At 46.9% G+C, this 6000-nt stretch overlaps 1 protein-coding gene across 2 annotated transcripts in view; it reads left to right on the plus strand.

Annotated features, from left to right (window-relative positions):
* SLC4A9 (solute carrier family 4, sodium bicarbonate cotransporter, member 9) overlaps positions 1-2836 on the plus strand; it is an 87993-nt gene extending 85157 nt beyond the window's left edge. For both annotated transcript variants that reach the window (XM_015422324.1, XM_015422325.1), the window contains one exon: positions 2505-2836. The gene's annotated coding sequence lies outside the window, so the exon portion shown is untranslated. The remainder of the gene's footprint in view (positions 1-2504) is intronic.
* Positions 2837-6000: the final 3164 nt, after the last annotated feature.

Below are 6000 nucleotides of genomic sequence, written 5' to 3' on the forward strand. Positions count from 1 at the left end.
ACCAGTCTCCTGTTGCTGGTTGTTGTGGAGGTTGTGCAAAGTATTCTTCTGAAGAGAGGAGCAGGGCATCAAGAAGAGAATGTTGGTTTTTATGAGAGCCAGTTTGGCGTCGTGGTGAAGAGCGCGGACTCTAAACTGGGAGAACCGGGTTTGATTCCCCACTCCCCCACCTGGGGTCAGTTATGGCTCTCTCAGAGCTGTTCTCTCAAGGGCAGTTCTCAGAAGAGCTCTCTCAGCCCCGCCTCCCTCACAGGATGTCTGTTGTGGGGAGGGGAAGGGAAAGGAGAATGTAAGCCACTCTGAGACTCCGGGTGAAGAGCGGGATATAAATCCAATCTCTTCTTCTTCTCTTTTTCTTCTTCTAACACCCCACTTTTCTCTACCCAGGGAGTCTCAAAGTGGCTTACAATTGCCTTGCCTTCCTCTCCCCTCAACAGGCGCCTTGTGAGGCAGGTGGGGATGGGAGGGTTCTGAGAGAACTGGGACTGGCCCAAGGTCACCCAGCAGGCTCCATGTGGAGGAGTGGGGAATCAAACCTGGCTCTCCAGATTAAAGTCCACTGCTCTTAACCACTATACTCTCAAGTGACTGATGAGCTAGATGCTGTTTTACCTGCACTAAGTGGGTACAGTTTGAACTACATCCTGAATGACGCTGGAGTTCAGTAAAAGATGGAGGCGATTATTGCCTTCTGACCACATGATGGACTGAGAATTTCAGACTTGCTGCAAGGCAGCCATTCAGATTCAGAGGCAAAGAAGGGCAAATCGTCCACTCCTTACCTTCTGAACAGTCATAGCTGGTAAAGCTGTACAAGTAGTTGCAACATTACATCCAAACAGCAAGGAAGCCATTAAGAGAAAAGTTTTGGGGCACTCAAAGCTTTTACACTTAAGACTGAAGAAAGTTTGAAAGCAACAGCCAGCGTAAAGGGGCACAGCGACAGGAATGAAGAACAAGCCCAAATGGGTGTCCCTTTGATCTGTTTGATTTTTGGAAGATGACAATGGAGACTTAGATGTTGAAAGCCATGCACAAGATAAGGATCTAGCCAGAGTTATACTGAATAAATGTCAAGATTTTGTTTACCAGCAATCAAATTTTACCATCCACATAATGGGCAGAAAGTTGTACCTTCAAGCAAACATTCAAAACGACACGGCATGCTTTGATAACATAGTTCATTGTGTGCTTGCCAAGTTCAGGGAAAGGATTAGACATTTCCACTAGCGCACCTTTCATATTTAGAAATGACGAATGCAAAGTGGCAAGGAAAGCTGTGAAAGACATATTGGTACATCTGCTAATGATTCACATACCTCAAGAATTTTTGGAAGAGTATTCCCATCAATGTAAGTACAAGACAAATGATTTAGAAGTAAATAGTCTCTCAATACTGCATCAGGGCTGATGGCGAAGGAATCCGGCACAAGCATTTATGTGCCATAACAGATGCTGAATTTGGCTACTGTCTGGAGTTGGTGACTCATTTATCTGCATGTTTCTCGCAGGTGTTCCTCGGCTAGCCACTGAGTGCAAACCTCCTTCAAGGCATGTGATGCATCTTGTAAATGCTGTTTACCACCTGTGCTTAGCTGGACTCAGCAATGCTATTGGCAGCATGGTAAATTTGCCTAATGGCAAGTACCTTTCCAGCTATCTCCATTAGAGGTTTTCATGTTGAGCTTACTAAGGCTGGTAAAAAGCTCATCGCCTCTCCTGGACACCATTAGGCTCTTTCCCCCTTCCTACCCCTCACAAACACATGTAGTAATGATTCAGATGTCATGCACAGAACAGGGGTCCCCAACCTTTCTGAGCCTTTGGAATTCTGACGCGGGGTGGTGGGTGCAACCACAAAATGGCTGCGGCGGAAGGCAGAATGAACCCGAGTGGCTGCCACAGGAGGCGGAGCCACACACGCCCCCGCCCAGAGAAAGTCCGAAGTGCAGAGAAGAAGAATTTAAACAATACACCAGGAAAAAGGAACGAGAGACAGACTAAAACAAATGACAGTGGTGGCAGCTTCCACCAAAGCAATGTTGTTTTGATCTGTGCAGCCATTCAGATCTTCAGTGGCCAATAAGTACTGTGCCGGACGAGTGCTCCACTCGGCCCCACCCAATTTCTGAGAATACTTGGTGGGAACCAGGTAAGGTGTTGGTGTGGGGGACCCTTGGCATAAACTTTGTCTCAGTGTCTGCCTTGGACACTTACATCCTACACATGTGACCTACAAGGCTACGCACAACAGGTGACCCTGGAGCACTGAATATCAAACGACAAGCAAAATCAGAGTCCTCCCACTGGGTGTAGCAGGGAAGTCCTTAGGTTGGCCGTTGCTTCTCACTGGTTTCCAGAAAGCTTCAGAGCCACCCCAAATTTGGATATGCTTTGGTACAAAATCTTTGGAGGGATGGAGGCAGGGGAGAAGATGCGAGTTCTGAATCATCAGAATTGTGTGCAAGGGATGAGGTCTGTCAAGATGCTCTTCTTCTTTGCAGATGGGGTTTCCTGAACTGTTTCCTGTGAGGCTCTTTCACAGCAGCAGACGGGCTGCAGTGAGAAATAGGTCACTGCCAATGCTCTGCAGAACGTGGCTGATTCATGACGGTTGAAACATGGACAGTGGAGAAAGATGTTCCGGGGGACTGGGGTGTAAGAAAAAGATGGACAGCCTTCCTCCGCCGCACGCACGGCGCCGTGCCTTTCAGGCCAATGCCGGATGTCCTCTAATGATTCCAATATGTCATTATGAGTGGTCTGGGAAGGTCGCCATTAGTGCAGCCGCTACAAAACTGTCTGGCATTCCTCCATCTTCTTGCTTTTTTGAAAGACCCTCTAATAAAATGTACAAAAAGGGTGTTGGTTTCCACATTCACTTAAAAACAACAACACAATTTTAGTTGGGGGCTTGCCTCCTTCCTTTTCTTTTGTTTCTTTTTGTCAGACAGGAACACCTCTGGCTAGTGCCAAAGGCTGGAATGTGGCTTGAGGTTTGTGTAAAGTTTAGTGGGGAGAGATGTGCGGCCCTCTGGGGTGGAACATGCAAGTCTCTGGCAGGGCAGCTGCGGTCTGCAGTATCTGTCCTGGACCAGTGCTTGGAAGCCTCAGTCAGTGGGATGAGGGTGAAGTGGCTGAATCTGAATCCAGACAAGATGAAAGGGATGACAGTTGGAAGGCTAGCGGCACTGGGGATATATGAACTACCTGTTACGAATGGTGTTGTGCTTGAAGCAGGCAAAACTCTCCTACACTGGATAATGAGAAGCTCACTCCATTGAAAGTGGGAGCATAACACCCTCCCAGGTGTCACCCTCGCTGACTGACATCTCCTCCATCTTGTCTGGATTTCACTTTAGCTTGTTCCCCCCAGACAATTGACCACAGCCAAAAGGCATCAGCAGAGCTTAGGCTGCGGTCACACAGAGCATTAGCCACGCTACAGAGATGGAAGATAGGCGGATTTTCCGGGCGCGATCACACCGCAACATCTGGGAAGCGTAGAGCTCCCGTGGCTAACCCGAGGCTTCCCGCTGAAGATGCGCCGTAAAAAACTAGTACCTCCGAGATACTCATTTACAGAAACCGCGGGGCAAGGGCAGGCGTCAGATCACGTTTCCGGTGGTAGCTCGTGGCATCCGGCGCCCGCCCATGTCCTGTTGCAAAAAGGTCCCCCCCCCCAAGTCTCCACAGGATGCACACAAGCACCCAACGGCGCATGCGCACGAAGAGGAATGAGAAAGTTCCGTTGCTGTGCAGAATCGCGCATGCCGTTGAACGCGAAACCAAATGTTCCACTCCTCCGTCCTTCGGCTTAAAAGAAAACAAATGACCCCGTTTGCCACGGCAGCGGCGCCTAGCCATTGCTGGTGTGATCGCGCCGCGCTGCTCCTTTGCCGCGCTGCAGGATCGTCGTGTGATCACCACCCTCGTTTACCTGCCGGCGCCGAGGGAAGGACCCGTGGTGTGCCACTGGCGCGTCTGATCGTGTAATCACGGATCAAACTGCGCCAGGGCGGGCAATTAGCCACGCCTCCCCGCCGCGATATCTGGCCGTGTGACCGGGGCCTTAGATAATGAAATATAGAGCCTTGGTGGTATCAGGAGCATATTGATGATACCCACCTTGATGGCTGATCTCTTTTATCAGTCTTACATAAATATTGAACAGCCTGGCATTTTGGATGACTCTTGCCAGGTTTGACCCTCATGTTTTGACCATAAGAAGCTATGGTAGGGATGCCAGCCTCCAGGCTGGATCTGGGGATCCCCGGAATTACAGCTCATCCCCAGACTACAGAGATCAGTTCCCTTGGAGAAAATGGCTGCTTTGGAGTGTGGACTCTATGGCATTGTCCCCCACTGAGGTCCCTGTCCTCCCCAGACTCCATCCCCAAATCTCCAGGCATTTCCCAACCTGGATATGGTAGCCCCACCACCCCCATCCTGTGGGTTTCTCGTTATCTTTACAACATCAGATTATTAATCTCCTGGCAAGAGGTACTGCTGACAGTGTATCTGGTTCACTGTGAATGCAATACACAAATAAATGCGATTAGAAAAATTGCTTCCATTTTATCCTTTATTAAGATGCATCCATGACCATTTTAACATTGATCGACACCAGACAATATAAAAACAACAGATAATTCTACATACATAATCACAGAAGAAAGAGAGCTTTAACAAGAGCTCAGTATGTGTCTCACTAGTGATAGATACACAAAGCAAGGAGCTTTGTTTGTGACAAAACTAACTGCCAATTCAGAGCTCGCCTATAAATATGCATTATTATCTCTTTCTCTTTAATTGGGCTCCCCTTCTTGGCTAATTAACCATTTTACAGATTTCAAAAAGCCTCCAAAACTATATATCCACTTAGATATATGCAGGGGTCTTTTTGTAGCAGGAACTCCTTTGCATATCAGGCGACACACCCCTAATATAACCAATCCTCCAAGAGCTTACAGTAGCCCCTGTAAGAAGAGCTCTGTAAGCTCTTGGAGGATTGGCTACAGTAGGGTGTGTCACCTAATATGCCTGCTACAAAAAGAGCCCTGGATCATATGCATTATTAACACATTCTTTTAATCACAACAATGAATATTAGATAAAATTATTCCAAATTTCATATTCATAGACATATCTGTTGGCCACCATATGCCACAACTTTCTTTTCTATCCTTGATGAGGCCAGTCTCGCTGTTATTCAGACACGAGGCCCGACATGCAGCTACATATTTCTTCTCTCTTTTGACTTACGTCAAGGTTACTCTGTTTCAAGGCTTCTCTACTCTGTTCAGCTCCGAAACTATTCTGATCTGAGACTCCTTGTTCAACACATCATAAGTATTTGCTGAAACCAGTGTAAGTCTAGTTCTGGTCTACAAAGGTACCTTCTAGGATCTTGTCAGTCAAAAGCCAGCTGCCAGCGACTGCTCCCCAATATTCCTAAACAGACCTCTCTTAATGAGTAACACCAATCCCAGTGGGACTCCATGTCCAGTAAATGATTTAGTCCACTTGTGTACTTAGGGTCACCAACCTCCAGGGTGGGCCGGTTTGGAAAAGAAGGTAGACAACCTTGGTTTATATCTGAGCAAACGCTCCAGCCAAAAGTCTCCAACAGCCGTTTACAATTTTTATGGGCAATTTAAGTTGAATTAAAATGAAACAAGGTCACAGTATCTAAAACGCAGAAAACAGCAGTAGCAGCAAGCCACCAGGCCTTTTAAGCAGCCCTTGTAAGGTGACAGAATTCTAGCTACTAGTGCCCAACACGACATGTCTGTCATATTGGATTACGTGATCAAAAAAGATTAAAGTAACATTTATTGATTGATTTTATTGATTGATTTTATTGATTTAATTTATACCCTGCCCTCCCCGCCAAGGCGGGCTCAGGGTGGCTTACAAATATTTAATAAAAACACAATTAAAACCTACATATCATAAAATACCAATAATTTAAAAAAGGTAAAAGTTCCCTTGCTTGAA

The sequence above is a fragment of the Gekko japonicus genome, unplaced genomic scaffold, assembly GCF_001447785.1.
Source record: "Gekko japonicus isolate JY-2015 unplaced genomic scaffold, Gekko_japonicus_V1.1 scaffold738, whole genome shotgun sequence".
In the NCBI taxonomy this organism is placed as follows: Eukaryota; Metazoa; Chordata; class Lepidosauria; order Squamata; family Gekkonidae; genus Gekko; species Gekko japonicus.